At 39.7% G+C, this 18945-nt stretch overlaps 1 protein-coding gene across 4 annotated transcripts in view; it reads right to left on the bottom strand.

Annotated features, from left to right (window-relative positions):
• The window catches only part of SMYD3 (SET and MYND domain containing 3), a 1085127-nt gene that overhangs the window by 535725 nt on the left and 530457 nt on the right, over positions 1-18945 (bottom strand). The gene's annotated exons all lie outside the window — the stretch shown is intronic.

Here is an 18945-nt window from a genome sequence, read left to right as displayed (position 1 = left end):
TTTTTGCTCATAGTTTGTTTCTTGGATGACATCTTTTATTCCATTTCTCCTCTGTAATTATGTTATACATTGTTCCTGCCCACATCTTCTTCTCCATTGCCCTTTGGGGTTTATCCTCAATTTTGATTCTCCAAACACTGCAGTGTTCCATAGCCCAGAGTCATATAACTGTACAAGATGAATATTGGCATTTTTAAAAATGGGCCTCCATGGCAGGCAGAAGTCTGAGATCATTAAAAGAATTCTGCAATTTCCCAGTGGCAATGCAGGCCACTTTCCTGGGCCCAACTCAATGAACATTTGCAATATGTTTCAAAGATACATATGTTGATGGATGAGCTCTATGGGTTATCCATCCAACTACATATTATAGTATAGACAATAGGCATTCTTCATCTATGTAGCTTTTCTTCTATGGATAGTAGGGCTAAATTCTTTGGAGTGATTACAGATCTCACATAAGAGGCTCTGCAGTGTTCCAAGGACTGATGTAATCAGTACAAATTAATCTGTAAATATTAGCACCTGAAAGACCTCACCTTTTAGAGACAAGCTCTCCCTAGTTGGATTCCACCCTATAATTCTTTAATGATTCACCCAGTGGTGAATGTCTATCTCCCTGTTTCATTGCTCGTTTAACATTAATAATCATGGGGTCATCAAAAAAGCTTATCTCTTTTTTATGTTGCTGAAAGAATCTTATATATTTTCAATTTCTTGAAGGAGGAGAACCATTAAGGTGATATTTTTCTCTACCAAATTAAATACTCTCATACTCAAGAAATAATAAGTACAGTAGAACTGTGTAATCTCTACATTTTCAGCCAACTAGGTAATGATAAAAGTTCTGGTCTATTGCAGACTCTCACTTGTAAAGCCCTGTCTTCTCTCTTCTTATTCCCTCACCAAATATTCCCTCAAAGATTGTGTAAATGGCTCTCATAAAAATGTTATACATTTGGGAAAGTAGACATATGGGTTAGTAGTTACTGATTCTCTCTCAGTTGGCTATAACATTAAAGTTTTTTTCCATGCTTTTCAAATACTCCCTAGCCTCATATACATTGAGAATCAGTATCTCAACATAGTCTAAATTGGGTCATCTTCACTTCAGACTTTTTCTGTATCTGGTATGGGCCAAGATCTTCTCCAGTCTTTGTTCTCTTCAATATAATGCTTACCCCCTCTCTCAGGATATCTGTGACTGATATTAGTCTAAATGTGTTGGCTCCACTCTCCTTGATGTTGAAGAGTTTTTTGGGTTGTGTTTTTTAAGTAGAAATCTTCATAGATTTTTCTTCTGTCTTTTAGATTTGTTGTCCCCCTTCCATTTGAAAGGCCCTCAGGATGATGCCGCCCCCTTTTCTGTCATTCAGTCACTGTCAGAAGCAAAGATGGCCACACAAGACTGAGGACTGCTTAGCATTTTCCTTTGTTTTATGCATTGCCATGACCAAAAATGCTATGACCAGTTGGTGAACCTAATGAGTCTCTCCATACTTAGCTAGGGTGGACTTCAGAAAGCAGACTGAGCCTGTTGCCAAGACCACACCCTAATCTTTTACATCAGAGCATGGGTTCTACTGTTCCATGTATGTGGCACAGTTTGGTCTCTGACTTTCAGTTACAAGGAAAACTGGGAGATTTTCTTCCCATGTCTTTATAACTGCTAAGTTATAAACAAAAAGTTATAAACTCAGTAAGACGCTTTTATCCTAAAGCTATGGCTTTGCCACATAGTTGACAAGTGGTTATGTAAGCACCAGCCCAGGTATAACTAATGACCTGGGCAGCAGCACCTACAACAAAATTCTCCTCGATGCAAGAGACTGAATTTGCCTTCAGAGCCAGAAGGATTCAGAAATAGCAGCAACAACATCACCCTTCCCAGTTAGCCCCTTCCTTGTTTAATTTCTTACTTGTGTAATAGAATAAAGAGATCAGGTGACAGGGTATAGTGTGGTGGGGCACTTGACTTTGAAGTTAGGCAAATATGGGTTCAAATCCCCTGAAAAGATACTAACTGTACAACTTGGGACAAGTCACTTAATCTCCCCTTGACACAGTGTTCTCATTTATAAATGAGGGGTCTGGATTTAATAGCTTCCACCCCTCAATCTATGACCCTACAATGCAGCTTTCACTTTGGAAGCTCATGGAAATTTTTTTAGGGGGGAGGATAGTAGCATTTTGATTGACCTGTAATTATTAAACTACATTTTTTAATGAAACTGTATTTCACCACTATAATCTAAAATACTTGCAGCTTCAAATGATTAATTATACACTCAAAAAAAGTAATAACAGAATCTCCTATTTAAAATACATTATGCTGGTACTATTTTATTCCTTCAATTATCATAGAATGGACAATGTAATCCATCCTCCTTGTCATCAAATTTCAAGACTTTGCTTCTATTTCCCTGTTTCCTTCTTTCTTTTACCAGCTACAGACCCTGCAAAGGCATATCATAATTTAATTAGCTGACACTGATTGGTAATCTACCCATTCCTTCTTAATTGGTATGATTTCACAGCATTGTCCATAAAGGCTCATTCTGCATCACTAATAACGTTTGCCAAGAAGCTCTTCAGGGGAAAAATGCTGACTTTTGGAAAGATGTAAACCTCACTTTCAGTTACTCAAATCCCAAAATACTCACTAGTTTCTTTCTTGTCTAAAAATCCTGCAGCCTCCATGCAGTTCACATGAACAGTTAATGCCAGAGGTGTGAAACAGGTGTTCAGTGTAGGACATTAACACACAAAGGGGGGGAAAGTCAATTTGCCCCTTATGCACCAGACATCACCATCACTAGTGATGGATACCATCCCAAAAATGGAGCTATGTTTATAATTCCATAAACAGCATTTCAGGAGACTTTCATGAACCTGTCAGATCTATTTAAAGTAGCAATACCCATTGATTGAAGAACAAAATGGGTAATAGCGGTTTTTTCAATCAACAGTTGTTAGTGGTCTTAGGATAAAAGATATAGCTGATCTGCCTCATGGCCTATTTGAGGCATTCCCTTGAAAACTATTATTGTTCTCATTTATCTGTAACTGGGCAGAGGAGGTGGGACAAGTGTTGGTGGGAAAGAACAACTGGAAATAGGATCAGGTTATCCCTATGTCATTTAAAATGGAATCCATGAATACAAAAAATTACAAGTACATAGTTAAATTAAGGAGTAAATATTTGCTCAAGTTAAAAACAAACACCCAACCTACTAGGACTTTGTGAAATGAAATTACTCCTAAGTTAATTTCAATTCAATGAGCATTAATGGCATCAGACACTACACTTAATGGAATACAGGAAAGTAGATATGAAATAGTCCATATACTCAAAGTTTTTACATTCTACTGGGTTTCTTTAATTAGCAAACTAGTGAGCTTCATGTTTGTGTTCTTAAATCTACTCAAAAATATGATATGTATAAAGCTTTAGGAAAATATCTGTTACCTAAAGGGAGAGGAAGCCATAAATCATAATGAAGTTAAGTCGGTCATCCTTCCCCCTCTCACTTTAAGAGTCCTTATATTTGCCTGGTATTTGCTTTCCTCAGAAAAGCTTTGGTTTGGTTGAAAGGAAAGGAAAGTAAGAAATGTTGACCTTCTACTTCCTCCCATTTGAGAAGTAGGCATTTTAGTGTCATTTCTGCTCTAACTTCATTCTGATTATCAATCAACACATTTAATGGGCACAGCTCTGGGGGAGGATAGGTCAGTGGCTAAAATTGATGTTAGGAAGATCTGGATTCAAATCTCCATTCACATATGTCAAGTCAGGTCAATAAGTATTAAACACTTATTATGTGCCGGGTACTGTACTAAGCACTGAGGAATACAAAGAAAGGGGGACTGGGGAGAATGTCTGCCCTCAAGCAGTTTACAATCTAATGGTAAAGACAAACAACTACACACAAATAGACTACATCCAGGATAAATTGGGCAGCCAGGAGGTATAGTGGATAGAGTGCTGGGCCTGGAGTCACTCTTCAGGAGTTCAAATCTGGCCTCAGACATGTACTTATCTGTGTTACCCTGGGCAAGTCTCAACCTGGTTTGCCTCAATTTCTCCATTTGGAAAATGAGTTGGAGAAGCAAATGGCAAACCACTTCAGTATCTTTTCCAAGAAAATCCAAAATGGGGTCACAAAGTCAGACACAACTGAACAATAAGTCAAATCACAAGATAAACTGGAGAAATCAACAAAGGGGAAAAGCATTAGCATTCGTGGAGACTGGAAAAGGCTATTTTCAGGTGGGATTTTAGCTGCAATTTGAAGGACGCTAGAAGGAAATGAAGAGAAAGATCCAGACAAAGTGAACAGCAAATGAAAATGCCTAGAGTTAGAAGATGAAGTATCTAATTTGAGGACTTCTGAGACTCAGTTTCTTCATCTGGAAAATGAGAATAATAAAAATAAAAAGAGCCTAAATGGCTAATAGAAGCAAGTCGGATTTATGCACGAAGATCTCATACTCTGTTGTCCTTTTTGGTTTTCTCTTCTTGAGACTGATTCCAAAACAAGCTTCTCACTAAAGGACATAGCCAGAGCAAATCATACCAAAGATCTGACTCCATGAAACCCGAACTTTAACTTGAATGTATTCATATGTGATCTCACACTAGAGCTATTGGAAAAGGGAAGATGACACCAAACACAACATAAACCAAAAACAACACCCGTCAGCGGCTGTCCAAGGGAATAGAGCCTAGGTTTAGGGACAGGTCAATTGAATGGAAACCAAGATGATGTTAATAGAAAGATACTAACCATCTGGGCCAATGCAACTTTGCTGGCATCACCTACCAGGTAGCCACTTAAAGAAGCTGTGGAGTAGTAGGGAAAGCCCTAAATTTTTAGTCCCAAGACCTGGATTTTGGTCCTGTGCCCATCATTATTAGCTATCTAACAATAGGCAAGTCACTTCACTTTGAGCGTCAGTTTCCTCATCTGAAAACAAGGATAATAAAACCCTCACAAGGTTGTTAGGGGGAAAGTCTCTTGGTAAAGTACTACATAAAGATAAGTTGTTACTATTAAAAAGGCTGGCCATAACACTAAACAGGTAACAATAAGGGTCCAGAAAGAAAATATTAGCCTGGTAAAGGACTGTATCCAAGACACAGAGAATAAACAGCTGCCCTTCTCATTTGAGTAAACATGGGATGATTAATAAACTTAACTTGTCCAGGTAAATCAAGTCAGTACAGAGGTAGAATAGATAAGAGGATCAACCCCTTCAAAGACAAGGTTATGTCCTACTTGTGAAACGTGTGACTGTGTGACCCTGGGCAAATTACTTAAACTCTGAGTACCCTAGGCAACTCTCTAAAGTCATAGAATAGAGGATCAAGTGAATTTTCATTGTAAAGTCCTCTGCAAACCAAGATGTACTATGTAAATCATTATTACTACTAATATTAAAATGTAAGCTCCTGGAGAGCAGAGACCACTTTTTGGCCTTTAATTGTATACCCATGATTTGGCATAGTGTCTGGCATATGTTAAGTGCTTAATAAATGCTGTTGGCTTTGACAAGAGAGAGTTTTATACTGAGTTCCCTATAACAATGAGACAAAACCAATCTAATAATAATAACGATATCAACACACAGGTCTGTGTACTGGCCAAAACTTTTAAAAAGAGAGAGTTATGGCCTTGAAACTACTAATTCCATAATTTTATGACATTGTTCTTAGAAGTCACAATCCTCCAGGGGTAAGTAGGACTCCTCTCCTATAACTGCCACTACAGACTAGAGAAGCCACAGGGGATACAGGGGCCTAAGAGGCTCCCCTCATTAACCAGAAACCTCCTTAACAACAAGAGTTACTTTGCTTTATGTCTTCATGTCCCAAGTAATATCTTTCCCATCTCTAATCAGCTATGACTTCTGATGTCTTCAAGCACCCGATACAGGAACTTGTACATAGGAAGCACTTAATAAATATTAATTAAATTATTAATTAAAATTAAAATTTTCCACTTTAAATTTTAAAAATAAAAGTAGCTAGTGTTCATATAGCACTTTAAGGCTTGCAAGCTGCTTTTCAAATATGATCTCATTTTATTCTTACAACAACCCAGGGAAGTAGGTGTCAATGTCATCCCTATTTGGTAGATGAGGAGACTGAGGCAGACAGAGGATCTTACCCAGTGTCTCATGGCTAATAAGTCTCTGATGCTCCATTTGAACTCAGGTCTTCCTGCCTCCAGGTCTAGTTCTCTATCTACCATGTCAGGAAATATCTTCTTCCTCACCTTCTCTCCTTGACTTCTTTCAAGTCTCAGCTACAATCCAACCTTCGGTAAGCAGCCCTTCCTAATCTTAGTGTCTTTCCTCTGAGACAACCCCCTGATTTATCCTGTTATCTATCCTGTTTGTGCATAATGGTTTACACGTTATTGCCCCATTAGACTGTGAGGCCCTTGAGAGCAGGGACTTTATTTTTTTTGGCCTTTCTTTGTATCTCTAGCTCTTAATCCATGGCCCATGGTAAGCACTTAAATACTACTTGATTCCACTGAGTCCCCTAGCTGTCTCTAAATGAATTAAAATAACCAGCATGGACCAGATTCACTTGTAGACCTCTAAGTGACATACAGATACTTTCCTCCTCTCTTCACACTGGTGAACTGAACTACAAGCAGATCAAGAGAAGGCACCTGGGTAAGAAGCTCCTGCCCAAAGAAAACCTTACCCACCTGCCCCCTGGTACCTGGCAGCCTTTTAACAGGGGTCACTGTCCTATAATGCAGCTAGGCCAGCAACACTCCTAAGTGACTGAATCAGATTAAAATTCAATTGGGAAATATTTAGCAAAAGAAATAATACAATAGAACATAGATAATGTTAATAGGAGAGCAGTTAGGTGGGGCAGTGGATAGAGTGCAGGGCCTGGAGTCAGGAAGACCCATTTTCATGAATTCAAATCTGGCCTCAGACATTTACTAGCTGCGTGACCATGGGCAAGTCACTTAACCCTGTTTGCCTCAGTTTCCTCATCTGTAAAATGAGGGGAAGAAAGAAATGACAAATCATTACAGTATCTTTGCCAAGAAAACCTCAAATGGGGTCTCAGAGAGACGACTAAAAATAGCTGAATACTAACAAATGCTAATATGAGATTTTCAGGGTCAACGTGTGGCCACAGGTTGAGTAGCCAAATCTATTTGAGTTTGATGACAACAGAGTATCAGAAAGGAGAGTGAAATCAAATCTGAAGAAGTGGGTTAAAGTCTTGGATGGAACACTTAACTGGCCATATGACCTTTGGTAAGTTACCTAAACTTTGTGGGTCTCAGTTTCCCACTCTGTCTAGTGGACATAATAAAACCTGACCTACTCTCCTCGTGGGCTTGTTGTAAAAGTTAAATGACATCATGCATAAGACAGACTTTTAGGCATAGTGATGTAAGGTTTTTGCATCATACAGAACAGAAAGAGTAGTACAGTATTACATAGCAGAAGACAAAGGCAGTCATTCTACAATCAGCATTCATCCTTGAAATGCAAGATGACCCATTAAGATAAGGATGCCTGATACCAGTTCTAAGGGCAGGTTTTTATTGGGAGGGCATTAATTACATGGCAGGAGTGATGAAGAACATCATAGAGTGAGGACAAAAGTTTGTGGAAAGTGGGGCTGAAGAGGTCGACCATACTTAAGGTCCGACTTCCCCTACAGCATGTCCTGAATGGGACAAATAAGAAACAGAAAGAGGAACTTGCTTCTATATACCTGTGCCCCTGCAAATAAAAACAAATTCCAATTATCCCAAGCAATGTCACCATTATTTCTTGTTGAGTGGTCTATACTGCTTTGCTCCTAATCACTGAAGCATCCTAGGGACAATGGGCCCAACAGACCAGCTCCCAGTGTTTTGCAGAGTTAGCTACATCACATTGCCTTGTTAATTTGTGTGTGATGCTATTGCTTGACTGAGGACAATCTAAGAACAATTGCTTTCTCCCTCATCATCTGAGTTAACAGAAGCAGCTCCCAGTCATATTTTAAATGCCCCTGTTTTACTTCTATCAGAAACCATATGTTTGGCTGATCAAGGCCAAAGCCAGATATGCACGGAGCATTTCTCACTGTAAATAAACCTTGTCTTGGCAAAACCACTGAGAGAGTCTCTGTGGAAGAAGGGGGAGGGAATCCTCCTGGTTTTCTGCCCCCTCGATATCAGCAGCCTAGAAAAGGCTCAGCTTTAGCAATGACAGTAGGCCATAGCAAGGATGCTTTATTGCTGGAGAAAGGCATATACCTCGAGAGGATTCATGTCATAAACCATACATAAAAGGAGTGTGGGATAGAGGGGTGGGGGTGCTGCAGATCTCCTCTGAGCACTAATGAAAAAGGACAGAGCAGAGGAGCTGGCAATAACGCTTCCACCAAGAAGATGCTGTTATTACAACCTGAAACGTACCTGAATCAGATTGTCCTCAGAGGCTACAATTCCACCCTGAAGCTTAGAATCAAAAAAAGATTACTTAAAGACACCTGATTTTTTACCCCCTAACAGCTCAATTGCTGGTCTCGGCCTCTCCACAACCTATAGAGATGTGCCCTTTTCTTTAGCAGGTTCTAATTACAGGTCATTTGGAAGGCACTGGACTTAATGGAAAGGAAAAATCAGTAGTAACAGCTTCATCCCCTCAGCAAACGTTACAACCCAGGGTTGTCCTCATTCCCTTCCAAATCCTAACTATATCCCTCCAAACTGGAATCTCGGCCTTTGTTCTTGGGCTCCTGATAGGTAAGCTTCCCTGTTACCTTGCCCATAACCAAACCTTCACTTTCCAACCATTTCTAAACCATTTACCATGTGTGGACCCCACTCTGTGGTCTTCTAGTCCCCTTTATGAGCTGCTATCTTCTAGCACATCATAAGCTCCTTGAATGAAAAGACTTCTTGTATCCCAAATCATCTCTCTCTGTGTATCTCTCTGTCTCTGTCTCTCTCTCCTCCTCTTTCCCCTTTTTCTCCTCCCCTTTCTCTCCCCCCTCCCCACCTTGCTTTCTCCTTCTCCTACTTTTACCACTCAGCTCACTCACATCCAAGCTCTAGGGTCTGCTTTTACCCTCAGAATGTTCTCTTTTTCAGTCTAGAAAATACAGCAAGCTCCAAAAATGTGTCATTCACCTAGATGGGGTCTGCAGAGATCTATCATTGTTGCTACTCAATACCAGTAATGTCCCAAGAGTCGAGGCTCTTAAGATTCAGAATTCCCCACAGAATGCTTCTTGCTTCCAGACTCAGTGCACAGGGAGGACCTGCCAGTCACTCACAAGCCATAGCACCCACTCTCTCTCATTGATAAAGGCCTGGTTAGACCCTAGCTCAAGGCTAACTTATCCCACTCATTTTTATCCAGGTGGATTCCTCCTGAAGGATTCCTCCCACTCACAAGAATTTCAAAATTTCCCTGTCAATACTCTTAGCCAGACACCACACATTACCACACTCAAGGGCCTTCCCATTATCTCCTCCATCTCAATACTCCAGACTCATTCTCTTCTATCCCAGATTCTCTAAGTTAAATTCAGATGCACTGGCTAGGGCTGGGGTGGGGGGGAGGGAGGAGGAAAATAAGCAGGGAGGTATATTCTATGTAACACCATTGTGAAGGAGATGCCTGGACACTCTTCAGTAGTCAAGGATCTGCAAATCAGGCAGCTATGTGTCCAGTAGGCTTGGGCAATCAGCTCAACTCTCTTGGGAATCTCCACTAGCAGGACTGACTTCAGTATTTGAAGATGTTTCGCCCACTAAAGAGAAGCCTTGAAGAATAGTTAACTGGGAACCTCAGAAGTTCATATGAGTGGCAGTTTTTAAAGTTAACTGAATGACTGAAGAAGTAGTGGTAAATGATTGTGATGGAATACTACTGTGCTATAAGAAATGATGAGCTCAGTGATTTTAGAAGAACATGGAAGGACTTACAGGAAATAATGAAGAATGAAATGAGCAGAAGCAAGAGAACATTATATATAATAACAGCAATACTGTTCCAAGAATGATTTTGACTGAATAAGTTATTTTGTCTATTATAAATACCAAAATTAACTACAAATGACATATGAAGACACTATCTGCATCCAGAGAAAGAACTGACAAATAGAAGTATGTATAGAATAATTTTATGCATACACAGAATCCTATTTGTGTCTAATGGTGGAGGGGGGGGCGGGGTGTCCAGGGGTGAGAAGAGGGAAGGAAAAAGAAGAAATTTACATGATGATTTTGTTATATATTTGAAAGGAATAGCAAGTTATGCATAGTATATTTGCAGTTTCATGTACAGCCATCTTTTTTATTATACTATGTTATAGAAATACTTGTTTTATTCCATAAATTAAAAATAAAATTAAAAAACATAAAGTTAACTACATTAAGACTTTTGGAATACACTGTGTTTGGAAGATTGTTACATGGAAAAGGGATCAGACTTATTCTGCCTGACCCCAGAGGGCAGAACATTTTCACAATAGGTGGAAGATGGAAAAGGGCAGATTTCAAGAGAAGTCAACAATTTAACACTTACTATTTGCTAGGCATTGGCCTGAGACTTAGGGATACCAAAAAGAAAAAAAAAAGGCAAAAAGAAAGCCCTTCCCTGCCTTTAAGGAACTTACACTGTAATGAGGGAAGGTAACACAAGGCAAAACTTTTTAACCATTTGAAAAATGGGATGAACTTTCAAATGGAACATCTCAAGGGAAGGCCAGATGAGCCCTTGTTGAGAATCTCCTAGAGCAGAAGCTGTGATTTAGGTAGAAGTCCCTTCTATCCTTGGGATTCTACGATTCTTTTTCTCTCCTACTTTCTTTTTTTTTGGGGGGGGGGGTTGGGTTTTTTTTTTTTTGCATTTTGGAGGGTAATTGGGGTTAAGTGACTTGCCCAAGGTCACCCGGCTAGTAAGTGTGTCAAGTGTCTGAGGCCAAATTTGAACTCAGGTCCTCCTGACTCCAGGGCTGGTGCTCTATTCACTGCACCACCAAGCCACCCCTCTCTCCTACTTTCCTTATCCCTTTTTTCTTCCTTTTTTTGGCCAGTGCCTTTGGTCTGCCAGTGTCACCTACCTACACACTGCCTGGCCCCATTTACAGCATGTGGGCATGAAGGGACTGATGATTCTAGCAGTACACTCTTTATTCCAGGAATACTTTTTAAATAAAAAGGCAAAAACAGCTGCCTGGCCAATTACATGCTTGCTTTTTAGTTTCTGTCACAGTGGAAACTGTGGGATACGGCAGAAAGAGACTTGGTCCTCTAATCTACTCTCCCCTCCTAGTCATCGGATAGAGAAAGGAGAAAGGTATTAAAGAAAGGCAGATAAACCACATGAAGTCCCAGCTGGGTTTATATGGCTTTTCTTAGTAGGAAGGTAAGGCTTAGAAGTAAAGCTAAGACACAAAGCACGCTTCTTCTCTGTTCAACTCCTCCAACCAATATTCTCTGGGTAGGATAATGGGCAGAGCATTGGGTCTGGAAACAAAAGAGTTTAGTTCAAATTCTAGTTATGCCATTTACTTGCTTTGTGACCTTGTGCAAGTCACTTTATCTTAGGCTGAGTTCCCATGTCTATAAAATGGGGATAATAATACCTACCCATTCCATAATGTTGTGAGAATTAAGTGAACAACAACAAAAAAAAATGCATAAAGCACTTACTATGTGTCGGGAAGCAAGATGTACTGATAAAGAATGGGCTTTGGAGCCAAAAAGACCCTGGTTCAGGTTTTGCCTCTGTGACATACTGGCTGTGTGACCCTGAGCATATAATTTAACCTCTCAGGGCACTAAGCAATTCTCTAAGACAATTAAATGGCAAAAGAGAGTGCCAACCTCATTGGGAGAAGGAGTTTTCTCACCTGGCCATTTCCTGTACCTGTGAAATCCCAGGTCCAATTTATACCCCTGGCCTATGGTCTAGGCACCATTTTATTGTTTGCTTGTTTCAGTTGTGCCTGATTTTTCATGGCCCAATTTGGGGTTTTCTTGGCAAAGATACTGGAATAGTTTGTCATTCCCTTCTCTGGCTCACTTTATAGATGAGGAAACTGAGGCAAATAGGGTTAAGGGAGTCTTCCTGATTCTAGACCTGGCATTCTATCCACTGTACTGACCTAGCTGCCCCCTACGCACCATATAAAGATAAAAACAAAATTGCCTCCTCCTCAAGTAGCTTATAGTCTCTTGGGGGAGATGCAACAAGTTAACTGATAGGTAAATACATGAGAACTGGGGAAAGAGTAGAGTGACAGTAGGAAAGGCCTCATGGAGAATATGGGACCCGAGCTAAACCTTGAAGGAAGTCTGTAGGAAAGCTGCAAAGAAGAGGTAACGAGGGAGAGTGTTCCAAGAATGGGGGAAAGATAGCCTGTACAATAACACGGGATGCTGGAGGGATTCTGTGTCTTAGAGACCAAGGGCATAGATGACTGCTTTAAACTATAATTATCCATTTGGAGACAATACATATAAAATCTCTGTAAACATCCATAAGCTATCGCTATATCCAAAATCAGGTCCAAGATTAGGAATCCCTTCTGATCTAAATTCTGTTAAAACCAGACTAACGGTCTGAAAATCAGTGCACAGAATCAGTCTCTCTCTTTGGAACAATGCCATCTTTCCAGTCTAATTTTAAAAGACAAGAGGGATGAGGAAAGGTAGGCATCTCTTCCTTTTGGTGTCTCTGATGCTAATATTAAATAACAACACATGCTAACAACACTTTGGCAGTCGTCCCTGCTAGGATCAACAGTATGGCTCTCATCCAAAAAAACTGTCTACGCCACATCAACTGCATTGGGTTATTCATTTATTGGTGCTCTCTCACCTGCATAGGAAGACTCACAGGAAGGATAATGGTTGAGGTGCTGAGACAAGCATACACATTATTAGGTTACTTCAAAGACATAAAAGTATAGCAATTCAGCAAAAATTTGTGTAACTCTCCTTTGTCTAGAAATTCATTACCTTTTAGGGGGAGACAAGAACAGTTTTAAACAAAATCAATTTCCACTGTCAGATGACTCCATATAGATATTTAAGTACAGATGTGTGACCCTTGCTCTCTCTGCTTTAAAATTTAAAGATTCACTTTTGGAGCTCAGTAGGCCCAAACTTGTCTAATGAAGGAGCCCTAGAATTTGTCCCTATATGTGATCTCATGTCTCACAGAATCTCAGAGGTGGACACAGAGACTATCTCATCCATTGGTTTTTAATTTGAGGTTCATGATTATGCTTTCAAAAAATAAATATTTTAATAACTACTTTTGAATATAATTGGTTTCCTTTGTGATTGTATGTTGGTTTGGGGTTGCTGGGTTTTTTTTTTTTTGCCTTTTTTCTGGAGGGAGGAAGGTAGGGCATTTGGTGTTAAGTGACTTGCCCAAGGTCACATGGCTATGTGTTAAGTGTCTGAGGTCCTCCTGACTCCAGGGCCAGTGCTCTATTCACTGCACCACCTAGCCACCCCTAGAAAATGGATTTTACAAATGTTTCTTGAATAAATGAAGGAATGAAATACAAATCTTAATACTATGCCTTACAGTCCTCAGGAACCCTCTTTGTTTAGTCATTTTTCAGTTGTGCTTGACTCTTTTTGATCCATTAGAGGTTTTCTAGGCAAAGCTACTGGAGGAGTTTTGACCCATTTACATAGATAGCATGTCCTTTCTTAACAGGAAAGCTTTATTTTACTCATTTGTTGCTTTTACTCTCTACCTATACAAATACCACACTAAAAACCCAATCTAGGCTTTGGTGTTGGCTTTCAAGTCAGCTAAGCATCAATTAGTCTGCTCTGGGGCAGAGTAATGAGGGCCCAACTTCCCCAGTGGTTCTCCAATGCCCTCCTTACACTCCCTTCTCCAATGCCACCTCTTGATCTGCCCAAAGACTTTGAGGATCCTAGGTATCACTGCAGGCCCCACTGATGTAGGCACAATCAGAGAAGTAGTGGGAAGTTTGACATTCTGAGTTTAACACGAAAATGAATGGGTGACAGCACAGGAGTTAAATAGCTCCTCAGGGAAGGGCTGTGACATTACAAGACGGCAAAACCATTGACACCAAAACCATCCATGCTCCGTTATTTAAGGTCCAATTTGATTTGTAACAGGTTTTCCAGATGTCTCACTCCTCCTTCATCACCCTTCTCCATATGAATGTTCATCATTTCTTGGAACAATAGCACCTCTGTTAGGAAGTGGAGAGGAAGAATGACAAACATAAAGTCTAGTATTCTTTGGCATCACTATAACAAGCTGGTGGTGTGGCAATGTGATAGGCAGCTAGGTGGCACTGGGGATAGCATGCTGGACCTAGAGTAAGAAGATCTGGGTTCAAATCTAGCCTCAAAGACTTACTTAGCTGTGTGACACTGGACAAGTCATTTAACAGCTATATCCTTCAGTTTTCTCGTTTGTAAAATGGGAATAATATTAGCACTTACTTCCCAGAGGTGTTATAAGGATAAAATGAGATAACATTTGTAAAGCACTTTGCAAATCTTAAAACATTACATAAATAGCACCTATTACTTTTTTTGTTTTTTTAGCTAAAACTATGGTACAGTGAAAAGAATAAAGGCTCTGGAGCAAGGAAAGATTTATAATTGAATCTTTACCACTTTTTTGCTTTCGAACTATGGGCTCCTCCTTTACCTTCTCTGAGCTCTGGAGTCTTGAAGACCCAAGCTCAAATTTGCCTTGAGATATTTATTAGCTGTGTGGACCTGGACAAGTCACTTCACTTTTCTGTCTCACTTTTCTTATCTGTAAAAAGGGGATGAGGGACAGCTAGGTGGCACAGGGAATACAGCACCGCTCCTGGAGTCAGGAGGACCTGAGTTCAAATCCAGACTCAGACACAACACAAAACTAGCCATGTGACCTTGGGCAAGTCAATTAACCCCAACTGCCCTACCTTCCCCTCTCCAAAAAGCAAAAAAAAAAAAGGGGGTAGGGAAGTTTGGTGACACAGTAGATAGAATGCCAGGCTTGGAGTCAGGAAGACTCATCTTCCTGGATTCAAATCTGACCTCAGATACTATCTATGTGATTCTGGGCAATTCACTTAACCCTGTTTGCCTCAGTTTCTTCATCTGTAAAACAAGCTGGAGAAGGAAAGGGCAAACCATTCCAGCACCTCTGTAGAAAAAAAACCCCGAATGGGCCGACAGAGAGTTAGACATAACTGAAATGACTTGAACAGCAACAACAAAAAAGGGGATAACAATGGCCCCTACCTCTCGAGGCTTCTGCGAGGATCAAATGAGATAATAAAGCACTTAAAGTGCTAGATAAAAAATGCTATTATTATTATAATTATGTTCCCTCATCTGTCAAATGGAGCTGCCTATTTTATGCACAGTAACTCCCTCTCAAAACTGCTGAGTATCAAGTGCCATAATATATACAAAGCACTTTGTAAAATCTTGAAGGTCTCTATAAATGTCAGTTATTATTATTATTATTATTATTATTATTATTATTATTATTCATGTTACCTTACTAATGATTGAGATTTGGCTGAATTCAATTCAGCAACTATGCACGCACACACACACACACACACACACACAAACACTTCTTTTACTGAATTCTGATGAAATTTTTGGCTCTGGGGATCACTTCTCCACTAAATTCTAGAGGTGCTGCGTATAAGACCTATTGAAAATCCAATTTCTGTTTTGCCCACAAATATCTCAATGGCAGCCAATCAAAAAAGCAAGAGAATCACCAGGGAGTGAACTTTATTTTCCCTTTCAGAGCAGGAAGCTAGAACTACTTTCACCAACAAAGGGATCAAGTCTATAGTATGAATGAACTGTGTTAAAAATAATGAGGCAGATAAAGAGAAGGTTTTTTTTATTATTTTAATAAATTCATAATCTGGCATTACGAGATGAGCTGTGTGCACTGGTTGCCAAGATCCCATGTAATCACATTCAGGGAATTATCTCATACATGTGGTATCAGAGAGAACCCTGACTATGCCAAGCAGGCAGAATTTAACATCATTTCAAATGCTGAGTGGTCTTGGAGTAGAAAATGGGCATCATTAATAGTAGGCACTAAAGAAAGGCATCAGTTTGCTGAGTGAGGGGAGCAGAACAAGGAGAATGTTGCACACAGTAACAGCCACAATGTTTGAGGACTAATTTTGATAGACTTAGCCCTTCTCCACAATGCAAGGAGCTAAAACAATTCCAAAGGACACATGATGGAAAATGCCATGCACACTCAGAGAAAGAACTGTGGAGACAGAATGCAGAACAAAGGAAACTATTTTCTTTTTTGTTTTGTTTATTCTTTCTCATGGTTTTCCCCATTCATTATAATTCTTCCATGCAACATGACCAATGTGAAAATGTGTTTAATAGGAATGCATATGTAGAACCCATAGGAGATTGTAAGCTGCCTTGGGGAAGGAGAGGGAGAAAATTTAAAACTTATGGAAGTAAATGTTGAAAACTAAAAATAACTAATTTAATTTTAAAAAAAGAAAATTTGGAACTCAAAATCTTGTGGAAGTGAATGCTTAAAACTAAAAATATATTAGTAAAAAAAATAAATTATAAAAAAAAAGAAAGGTATCAGTTCTCAGGGAAAACAGAGAATGAAATTCTTCCTTTATGCCCATACTTTATCCAGTGCTACCAGTGGAAAGAACTGGATTTAGAATAGGGGATCTGGGTCCAAATCCTACCTGTGCTCCAAACTAGCTGTGTGAGCTCGGGTAAATCAACTCTTCTGGCCTCACTTTCTTCATATATATAAAAAAGGGATTGATAACTTGGTGACCTCCATGATCCCTCTTCCTCTAAATGTACAATATGATTCCATGAGTCTAAGTAAGTTTGTCTTCCATCATTTGGTGAGCAAATGATTTCAAAAAACAAACAAAATCTCTCCAACAATCTTCCTGAAGGTTTGCAAGGTTGTTACAACAACCTTGTGAGGTTAGCACTTTTGTTATCCCCATTTTACAGGTGAGCTAAGATGAGGCTGAGAGAAGTTAAGGAACTTGCCTGGCGTCATGCAGTTAGAAATGTCTGTAGCGGGGTGGCCAGGTAGCACAGCGAGTAAGAGCACCGGCTCCAGTGTCAGGATTGACCTGGAGATCGAATCCCGGGCTCAGACACTTAGCACCCACCCAGAAACACCTGGCCGTGTAACCTTGAGCAAGTTACTTAACCCCAATTGCTTAGGGGCAGCCAGGTGGCTCAGCGAGTAAGAGCACCGGCTCCAGTGTTGGGACTACCTGGAGATCGAATCCCGGGCTCAGACACTCAGCACCACACCCAGAAATAACTGGCCGTGTAACCTTGAGCAAGTTACTTAACCCTGATTGCTTAAAAAAAAAAAAAAAGAAATGTCTGTAGGATTTGAATTCAGGTCTTCCTGACTCTAGGTCTACCACTCTATCTACTGTATCTTCTACCACCAAGGCCTTCATACTCCAATTAGAATACTGTAAGGGAGAAAATGTGTGGGCTAATTAAATATTTTTCTTATTCAAGGGCTTTCTGTGGGTCATAACCAGTTGCCAGATCCCATGGACACACAGATTCCTGGAACACTGAATAAATAAGGGGAAGGGAAGGAGAAGGAATCAGCATTTCCAATAGTGTCTTCTATGTACCGGGCATTGTGCTAAGCACTTTACAAATATTATCTCACAACAACCCTTCCAGGTAGGTGTGCTATTAAACCCATTTTACAGCTGAGGAAACAGAGACAGACAGACTGTCTCAATGATTCACCCAGATCACACAGCTAGTAAGCAGGAGGCCAGATTTCAACTCAGGTCTTCCTAATTCTAGGCCCAGTTCTCTATTCACCGAACCACCCACCTGTCTATGCCTAAGAAGGCTAATCATCTGTGCAAATATACATGTGCTTCCTGTTTTGTACCAGGTGGCATGGTAGATGTAGTCAGGAAGACCTGAGTGGAAATTCAACCTCAGACCCTCACTCAGCATGATGCTGAGGCAGGCCAATTAATCTCTATATGCTTCAATATCCTCTTCTCTAAAATGGGGATGACCATAGGACCTACCTAGAAGAGCTGTTGCAAGAATCAAATGAGAGATATTTTTAAGTGATTTGCAAATCTTAAAGCACTATATAAAAGCTAACTATTATGACTATTATTATTATTGTTTTTTCTTTTAAGATATTTTATATATAAGATATTTTAAATAATAATATTATAATAATAACATTTAAGATATTATATATAGATATAGTCTGTTAACACAAAGGAAGTGTTTTTTTTTTAAATATTATCTGGCAATCTTCTTCCCTTTCAATGAAATAAAAATGTCAGTCATTTTTCTTTGGTGCCTTTTTTATTTCTCATCTGTGTAATATCTGAAGTATTATAATAGAGATTTTTTTAATTTCCTAGGCCCTACAGTTGTAATGTAATATGGGTCAAAGGTTAGTCACTACAATCAAGAGTGTGCATCACCTCCACACATGGGTAGTCCTTGTAATTTCAAATATAATTGTAATTATAGTCTATTCTGGTTTACAAAGCCCTTTCCTTAACAACAACACTGTGAAATAGATAATAAAAGTTGTTTTATTTTGACCAGTTCAGTGATTTCATTGATGTAGGGGAATCCCAGGGAGGAAACTTCCTTTATCAATGCAGATTTGCAACTACTCTGAGGTTTATTGTCTTAGAGACCTACCTATTATCCCCATTAGAGATGAGGGAACTGAGAACCAAAGGAATGAAGAGACTTGTCCAGGGTTACACACAGTTAGCAGATATTAGAGTTGGGACAGAGATGGTGTTGGATCCTTCAGAAAACCCTCCAGAGAGGGAAGTCACAAGGTGTTATCTTTATAGCTGAAGTAACATGTGAAGCGGGGTGGCTAGGTGGCACAGTG

This window comes from Petaurus breviceps, unplaced genomic scaffold (genome assembly GCF_028583685.1).
Source record: "Petaurus breviceps papuanus isolate PSGF00001 unplaced genomic scaffold, PetGlider_PUasm1.0 90778, whole genome shotgun sequence".
Lineage (NCBI taxonomy): Eukaryota > Metazoa > Chordata > Mammalia > Diprotodontia > Petauridae > Petaurus > Petaurus breviceps.
This window is presented reverse-complemented; position numbering and strand designations above follow the sequence as displayed.